The sequence below is a fragment of the Gorilla gorilla genome, chromosome 12 (assembly GCF_029281585.2).
Source record: "Gorilla gorilla gorilla isolate KB3781 chromosome 12, NHGRI_mGorGor1-v2.1_pri, whole genome shotgun sequence".
Classification (NCBI taxonomy): Eukaryota; Metazoa; Chordata; class Mammalia; order Primates; family Hominidae; genus Gorilla; species Gorilla gorilla.
Window position 1 is genome coordinate 38,285,640 of NC_073236.2, and position 10,022 is coordinate 38,295,661.

Genomic DNA, 10,022 nt, shown 5'->3' on the forward strand with positions numbered 1-10,022 from the left:
GTGTGAGCCACTTCCAATAATAAATCTCTCGCTCTCTCCCCTCTGCCTCCCCAACACACTCACACATCTGTGTGTACTACTATGTATATTGCATCTATTATGTGTATGTATATAAATATATACACACACATATTACATATATATATACACACTATGGTTCTGTTTCTCTGGAGAACTCTAATACCCTCACGCATACTCCAGTTCACTTCATTGCATGCATCAAATGAATGGAATGGTAGGTGGAAAGAAGGCTCAGCTACTGTTCATTTCATTCTGGCTTTGTTGTTGACTCTGGTAAATCACTTAACTTCTGGGCTTACGCTTTTTAATAAGAAATCAGTCTGTTATTTTGAGTGACTGCTGGGTTCCCTTCCAGCTCTAATACCCTATTATTCGATAGAAGCTAGACCTGAATCCATGCAGTCACTGTAGGGAATATACATTTATATCTGGATCTATGTCCTGTAACAAAAGTAGCAAAATATGGAAGGAAAAATGTAGAAAAAATGAGGAGAAATAAGGAGAAAATGTAAGAAATGAGTAAGTTGATTTTTGTTTGTGGCATATAGCTAGATAATTACCCATCCAGTTGGTTGAAAATATAATCACTATTTTCTCTCCAATCATGGAAGGGTGAGACCTATTTTTATGTGTCTTATGATAAACAGAATACTAATTAAAATAAAGTTAACTATTTTCTTTTTTCATACAGGGTATGTTGCTCAGAATGCAATTGTGAGACCATCTCTTGTAGTAAAGTAATGTAGTGCTAGGTTGGCACTTGAAAAATTGGTCCTATCTCTCTTCTAATATTGAGCTCACATAGCATGAAAAAATGTATCCCTCTGAGATGACCTATTAATAATAAAGCATGAATAGACTCTAAGTATAAAAAAGTAACAAACTCCTGCTGTCTCATTACTGAATATCTTAGGGTTGATATCAGGAAAGCTCTGCATCAATTGCAAAGTTGGAAACTCACCACGCATGTGCTTTATTTTCTTTACCATCCAAATCTCTTCCTGATGATAATTTAGCTGCAAAGGAGGTGCATTGATTCTTCTGAGCAGGGGGGAACCACTTGGAGCATGTAAAAAAAGTGCAGATCTGTGGGCCAGTGTTACTCAAGTAGGTCCAGGTGAAACTGGGAGAACCTCATTTTTAAAAGCTCCCTAAACAATTCTAGTGAGCAGCCAGGTTTGGGAACACTGACCTAATCAAGGCCCCAAACTGATGGATATAGTCAGTACTCACATGCCATTGACTGTAATAAGATTCTATGTTCATTTACAAACAGTTTGTGTAGGAACAGGGCAGAGAAACACTACACTGATTGTACTAAAACTCTTTTTGCGAAGTAATCACATATCCTTGCAATTGCGTATTTTTTTTTCTTTCAGGACGACTTTCAAAGTTTTAGCCTAAGTCCTCTTTGTTTTTAGAATCTAAAGACGTCCCTGCTTCCCTGGCAATAATACACAGCATTGTGGAAGCAAGCTGCCCTCTGTAATCCGAGTGTGTGATCTTGATCGCTTGAGAGTTCTCAGAACTGAATGAGTGATTCTGAAGCACATCAAAGAATACTAGCATTTTATCTGCATTTTCTATTTGGTAAAAATAGTTTTGTACACACCCTTACCTCCCCTTAATTGGACCACTCATTACTGGATGTTTAAAAGCTCTTTTTTTGGACTTGGCTGGAGGCTTTTGACAATGAGTAATCCAAAACACTGAAATAGACCATTGCAATGTATACATTGGTTACCATTGGTTATAATCACCTCTCCTAGCTTTGGGCATTCTGTGATATGAGAGGCCTGATAATTCCCCCAGCCTTTAAATTGCTTTGCTTTGTACACCCAAAGACACTGTTTCAATGCTGCATTGTAGTTGTAAGCCTTTTCTTTTTAAATGAAAATTAAGAATTCAAATTCAAGTTAAAATTCAGCCACACTCAATGCCTGTAATCCCAGCACCTTGGGAGGCCAAGGTGGGCAGATTGCCTGAGCTCAGTAGTTCAAGATGAGCCTGAGCAATATGGTGAAACCCTGTCTCTACAAAAAATACAAAGTTAGCTGAGCGTGGTGGCGCGTGCCTATAGTCATAGCTACTTGGAAGGTTGAGGTGGGAGGATTGCTGGAGTGCAGGAGGTCGAGGCTACAGTGAGCTGAGATCATGCCACAGCATTCCAGCCTATGTGACAGAGCAAGACCCTGTCTCTTAAAAAAAAAAAAAAAATCAGCCACATATGGGTCCTCCAAAGTAATTTACCTAACTGAGGTGACAATGGGATGAACACTGCCTTCATGAATGAGTTTGTGCAGGCTGTGGCAACTATATTTTCTTCTTTCTGGTGGCCAGCAAATTTCTTTGCTGTCAGTCGTAAGAGGCCAACAAGGATCCAAGTGATACCCTAATTCCTAGTAAGAGTCAAGGTAAATAATATCTTAGCGGAAGTCACTACTCTCAACCCTCTATTGAAACCACTCTATTAAAAGCCACTGATAAACAAAGTAATTAGTTAATAGACGTTTTTCAAGTGCATACTGTATGCCAGGTACTGCACAAGGTTCTAGAGAGCCATAAATTACTAATAACAGTAGCGAACACTTACATAGTGCCCACTGTATGCAAGCAATGTTTTTCAAACTGTGCATAGCAACCTATTAGTGGGTCACAAAAATCAAGTTTGTGCTTCACACCCACCCATCATTTAAAAGAATAGAAGATAATTGAATCAGAAATAGTAGAGTGCTTCCTTCTTATGAAGGGTAAGAATTATTTCATAAGGCTGGGTGTGGTGGTTCACACCTGTAATTCCAGCACTTTAGGAGGCTGAGGTGGGAGGATCACTTGAGCCCAGGAATTCGAGACCAGCCTGGGCAACCACGTGAGACCCCATCTCTACTAAAAGTAAAAAATTCACTAGGTGTGGTGGCATGTGCCTGTCATCCCAGCTACTCGGGAGGCAGAGGTGAGAGGATCACTTGAGCCCAGGAGGTGGAAGCTGCAGTGAGCTGTGATTGCACCACTGCACTCCAGCCTGGGCAACAGAGTGAGACCCTACTAAAAAAAAAGGATTGTTTTATAAAACCTTTATTTTATACATACACTCACACACTTCACACACTCACAGATCTATGTGCACTGATCACAATATAACATGTATTTTGTATTGTTTTGGTCAAAAGTTTTAAAACCAGTGATATAGAGCATAATTACAGGAAAAAATATGCATTTTTTCACAATTTTAGTCACATTACAAGAAAATAAAATTATAGAGCAGTATTTCTCAAAAAGACAGAAAAGTCTTAAGTAAAATAATAGCAAATTGAATTCAATTATATAGAAAAGGGTTAATGCATCATGACCAAGTAGAGTTTATTCCAGGAACGCAAGGCAGGCTTAATATTTGAAAGGCAACCAATGTAATTCACCACATTAAAAGAATAAAGGCAAGAACAGTGTGATTATTTCAACAGATGCAGAAGGCATTTGATAAAATTAAATACCCACTCGATAAAATTCTCAGCAAACTAGACATAGAGAAGAAAATGTTCATAATCTGATAGAAGGCACCTACAAACAAACAAAAATAAAACCCGCAAATCTTATAGCTAACACTATATTTGTTGGATGAACAAGGCAAAGCAATACACTATCGCCATTTCTATTCAACATTATGCTGGAGGGATCTTAGTTTAGAGAGAAAGAATAAAACTATCTTTACAAACAGATGAAATGATTGAGTACAGAGAAAAACCAAACGATTAGATATATTAAGTCGTTTAATCCTCACAACAACGCTATAGCTGCAGAGAGATTTTCTGAGATTAATATTTTCCCTTCTTTAAATGTTTGGAAGACTTCACTAGGGAATTTGCTGCTGAAATTCTTTTGTGAGAAAGTACTTAATTACAGACTCAATTTTTTAAACAGATATAAGGCTATTCCAAATTTTTATTTTTTATTTAAGTTTTAATATGTGGTGCTTTGGAGAAAATTTTTCCATTTATCCAAGTGATATGGTTTGGCTCTGCGTCCCCACCCAAATCTCGTCTTGAATTGTACTCCCGTAATTCCCACGGGTTGTGGGAGGGACCCAGTGGGAGATAATTGAATCATGGAGGTCATTTCTCCCATACTGTTCTCATGGTAGTGAATAACTTCGTTTCCGCTTTTGCATCTTCCTCATTTTCTCTTGCCACCGACATGTAAGAAGAGCCTTTCGCCTCCCTCCATGATTCTGAAGCCTCCCCAGCCATGTGGAACTGTAAGTCCAATTACACCTCTTTTTCTTCCCAGTCTCTGGTATGTCTTTACCACCAGCATAAAAATGGGCTAATCCACCAAGTTTTCGAATTTATTTGCACAAAGTTATCCATAATGTCTTACTATCTTTTAAATTATCTGTCATATCTGGATTGAGGTTTCCCTTCTCATTCCTGACATTCACCATTTGTGTTTTCTCTTTTTTCTTGTCCAGTCTTGCTAAGATTTCTAATTTATTAATATTATTTAAAATCCAACTTTTGGTTTTATTGATTTTCTCTGTTCCAGCCTATTTTATTAATTTCTGCTTTTATCTTTAATTCCTTCCACCTCATCCTTTTATTGCCTGTTCTTTTTGCGTTATTTATATCCAACCTTCTCTTTTCTGATATTTGTACTTAAAGCTCTAAATTTCCCTGTAAGTACTACTTTGGCTGCACCTCCTAACTTTCGATATATAAGATCATCATTCAATGCTTGTTCTATTTAATTTGGCTCACTTTTTCTGTCAATGTCCAGTTATTGTTTCTTTTGTCTCGGGGAGTTCAGAAGTAGACAGCATAATTTTGCAAACATCAGAGCAATATTCACATAGTTTCACAAATTGTTTTTCCTTATAATGTATCTAACAAAATATCTTTTGGCATTGAGTCCTGAAATGGTTTTGATCAGGAGAGCATGTTCTGATTCTTCCCTGCTTCTATAAAGTCTATGAGAAACAGCACCGCAGAGTCTTTTAAAATATAAGCTATTAGGCTGAGTGCGGTGTCTCACGCCTGTGATTCCAGCACTTTGGGAGGCCAAGGGAGGGGATGGATCACTTGAGGTCAGGAGTTCGAGACCAGCCTGAGCAATATGGCAAAACTCCGTCTCTACTAAAATACAAAAATTAGCTGGGTGTGGTGGCATGTGCTGTAGTCCCGGCTACTTGAGAATCTGAAGTGGGAGGATCACCTGAGCCCAGGGAGGTCAAGGGTGCAGTGAGCCATGACTGTGCCACTGCACTCTAGCCTGGGCAACGGTGTGATACTCTGTCTCAAATTGTGTGTGTGTGTGGGTGTGTGTGTAAGAGAAAGGGAGGAGAGAGAGAGAGAACTAAGCTTTAATTTTTTTTTAACATGCCCAAATTCCTACCTAAGGGGTCTGAGGAGTCACATCTTACAAACCATAAAGTCTCATCAGACGGGTTTTTATTTTAAGCCTATAGAGCGAGGTCTGCATTCTAACCTGACTCTGGCATAACATCATATAATAAATAAGGCAAGAAGTCAAAACATTTTAACCCCAAATATGTTTCCTTGCCAAATCTTGAAATTGCCCTGCAAAGTTTTCTCTTGTGGGAAAAAAAATCGCATTCTATAGAGAATCCCCTTTCCCCTCTCTTTTTTCCTTCCTTGCTTTCCAGATCCAGGAAATCAGCTAAGAGCTAGGCACCCTTTTAGGTCCGATGAAACATTTAACAATCTAGGCCGGGTGCAGTGGCTCACACCTGTAATCTCAGCACTTTGGGAGGCCGAGGCGGGCTGATCACGAGGTCAGGAGACAGAGACCATCCTGGCTAACACGGTGAAACCCCGTCTCTACTAAAAAATACAAAAAATTAGCCGGGCATGGTGGCAGGTGCCTGTAGTCCCAGCTACTCAGGAGGCTGAGGCAGGAGAATGGCGTGAACCGGGAGGCGGAGCTTGCGGTGAGCCGAGATTGCGCCACTGCACTCCAGCCTGGGCGACAGAGCCAGACTCCGTCTTAAAAAAAAAAAATAAATAAATAAAAAAGCAAAATCTTGATATTGCTCATGTATCCTTCAGAGTTCAATCAAAGAAGCACATGGCCACTAGGAATGATATAGAGTTTGAGACCTATTACAGGGCTTTGGCCTATAATAAATCTCAGGAAAGAAAAGAAGAATGTAACAGGGCAGGCAGGGACAAGCTAGGACCCACAAGGAGGGACTCCCACCAGCATCTGCCTCCTCTCCCGCCTCCACACCTCAGACTTGGGTGATGCGTGTGACCAGAGGGAAAGGCTGGTGCCCTTTGCCACAGAGCTAAACATGTACCTGGCCCAGGAGGCAGAGAATCCCGAGGAGAAATTCAGCAGAACTGGAAGAGCTGTGGATCAGCTGCTGCGCCACACCGAGGTGTGCCCGCAAAGCCGCAGCACCGTTCATGGGCTGCACCCGCGCGTGACACCTGACTCACTACCGGTCTTCCTACTGCTTCACTTCCAGCCTCACACACGTGCCTCCCGTGGCCACACAGAAAGGGGAATTCTAGCCATACGGCTTAACTGCTTTGCCCTGGTAAAAGCCACCGCAGTGCCTATTTACTACTGACCTGCTGGAGGATCATGGACAAAGTGACTTATCCTCTGTGGCTCCCCAAACCTCTCCACTGTAATCAGAAAACAGCACTAGCCCCTTCTTGCTGGGTACATATAGAGTAAAAAATGAGAAAGAACAGAAAAAATTTTAGGCGACTGTTTGTATTCATTTTGTACCATCATTTTAAGTTGTTTTACGTGCATTGGTTGTTCTCTGAAATAGGCCTGTGTGTGGATATGCTGCTTAAGGTGAAGCCAACTATTAAAATAAAATGTTAAGATCCAATAGAAAGAAGCATGTGTATGTAAGCCAAGAATAGCCCTTAAGGGTATGTAGCCATCCCTGAAGAGCAAGTGAATACCTTGGGACTTCCCACCATGGGAAAAGTGGGAAAACAATGATAATGTTTTATCATTGGTAAATATCCCAACAGGGAGGAAATAATGTCATCTAGAGTTTCTAGCTGACATGCATCAGGAAAGACATTGTGTTGACATTTGACACAAAGAATGCGTAGGATCTGGGCAACAGGAGATGTGAAAAGAAGACATTTCAGGTGTAGAGAAAGGCAGGAGCAAGCGTTGGAGTTGGGGCAGTGTAGGGTTGATTGGGCCAGTGCCCTCAGATAAGAAGGGGAACAGTGAGCTGGGAAACAATGGTGAGAGAAAGCAAGGGGGAAGAGCCCCTTATAAAACCATCAGATCTCATGAGAACTCACTCACTGTCACGAGAACAGCATGGGGGAAACAGCCCCCATGTTCCAATCACATGGGAAACAATGATAATATTTCTCTTAACTATGTATGAAAACAGCAACTCACAACTCCCTCCTCTGTCAAGCGGTAAACACATGGCAAGCAGATTCCCTTTCATAATAATCATGCCCACTGAACCCAAGTGTGACTTGTTATCATGTGTTGAGTGTCTACTCTGTGTCAGGTCCTGGGCCAAAAATTGTGAGATTTTTTTTTTTTTGTTAATTTAGAGGGATATTTAAAAAATTTCCTTCTTTATAGATTTCTAATTTCATCCCATTGTAGCCAGAGAAGGTATTTTGTAGGATATCTGTTTTTAAAATCTGTTGAAACTTAACTTGTTGCTTAAAATATGATCTGTCCTAGAAAATGTCCTGTGTGCATTTGAGAAGAATGTGTGCTCTGTAACAGTAGGTGCTCTGAATATGTTTGTTTGATCTAGTTGGTTTATTGTGTTCCTCATGTCCTCATGGGCCCCACTCAGACCTAATCTACAGGTTCAACAAGATCTGCAAGTAATTTATGTGCACATTATATTTTGAGAAGTAATATTCTATATATAATACTATCCTACACCACAAAATGAGGTTGGGAGGTCAGATACTCTTCTATTCAAATTAGACACTGATTTTTTTCTGGGCTTGATGAGAAGGTGATCTAATTGATAGTCCTTATTTAATTTAAGCTTTGCCTGATGTAAGCTTCCAGGATCTAGTTCCCATGCATGCTTGGAGTAGCATACCTGTTACATAGCTTGAAGTTATATGTTTGAAACTTCCAGTGGACATGCCAAAAACACAGTGATTGTACCTTCCTCGAGAGAGATGTCTCTGATCTTTTTCTTACTCTCTAATCTGATGGATTTTCTAAAAGCTTGCAAATGAAACAGGATACTATCAAAACATATGGTCAAATTTTAAAAAGCATAACTGTAAATTATTCGAACCACCCTCTCTCCAGTCCAATCTCAAACTGCTAAGAATGTCTGCATTTTAAAAGAGAAGCTTGGAAATCAAATGATTGAAGGAGGCCTTCCTGTGGATATGCTGCTTGATGTGACTCTATCTGTGGTAGGTAGATGATCTATTGGAGCAAATGTTTTTGGAGAAGATGGATACATATTCCTCTTGTCCTTAGCTTTCCTCCATTAGCTCCAATCTCCACATTTTATCAGCCATCAGAGCGATGGGATCAGCAACTGGCATCTTTCAGAGTTCACAGTGGCAGCCTAGGAATAGAAGGGCTTTCAGTTTATGGAATCGTTACCTGAGGAAAGGCCTTTCAAAGGTAACCAAAATAGATCATGCTGATTTTGACATAAGGAGCACATTTCAAACGAATATTTTCACAGTCGTCCTGACTCTAACTCACCCTTCCAGCCTCATTTCCCAGCTCAGTGTTACCTTTCTTATCTGAGGACACCAGCCTGACCAAACCCTACACTGTCCCAACTCCAACACTTGCTGCTGCCTCTCTCTACATCTGAAATGTCTTTTCATCATATCTTCTCTTGCCTAGATCCTACCCATTCTTTGTGTCAAATGTCAACACAATGTCTTTCCTGATGCATGTTAGCTAGAAACTCTAGGCGACATTATTTTCTCCCAGTTGGGACACTTACCACTATCTTGACATCATATTTGTCTTAGAACTTCCCTCCCCTAGTCGACTGTGAATTACTTGAGGGCAAAATCCTTGTCTAATTCATCTCTGTATCCCCACAAATGCCTAATACAATACCTGCCTTGCCAGCCCTCAATAAATAGTTTCGTCCTTCCTTCGTGGCTAATGATATCCAATACTTTTTATGTGCTTAATTGGCATCTGTAGTAGTCTTTTCCTTTTTCTCATGTTCTAATTGGAATTTTTGTTTATTATTGGGTTTTGAGAGTTCTTTATATATTCTAGATATTAGTCCTTGATATGGTTTGGCTGTACGTCCCCATTCAAATCTCATCTCAAACTGTAATCACCATGTGTGGTGGGAAGGAGGTGGTTGGATCATGGGGGCGGTTTTCCCCGTGCTGTTCTCATGATAGTGAGTGAGTTTTCATGAGATCTGATGGTTTTACAAGGGGCTCTTCTCTGTTCGCTCCTCACTCTTCTCTCTCCTGCCACCATATGAAGCAGGTCCTTGGTTCCCCTTTGCCTTCTGCCATAATTGTAAGTTTCCTGAGGCCTCCTAGCCATGTGGAACTGTGAGTCAGTTAAACCTCTTTTCTTTATAAATTACCCAGTCTCAGGTATTTTTTATAGCAGTGTGAAAATGAACTAACAGTCCTGTATCAGATATGTGGTTTACAAATATTTTCCTCTAGTCTGTTAACTTGCCTTTTTATTCTCTTTGCAAGGTGTTTAGTAGAGCAAAAGTCTTTACTTTTGATGAAATCCAGTTTATCAGTTTTTCATTTTAGGACTCATGGTTTCAGTTTCAAGTATAAGAATTCTTTGCCTAGCTTTAGCCCTTGAATATTTTCTCTGATTTCTTTCTTCTAAATGTTTTATAGGTTTACATTTTACATTTAGATCCAAGACCTAATTTGAGTTCGCTTTTGGGTAAGGCATGAGACTTAGACCAATGGTCACTTTTTTGCCTATGGATATTCAATTGCTCCAGCATCCTTTGTTGAAAAGGCTATTTTTTGCTGGCAAGGTTGCGGAGAAAAGGGAAC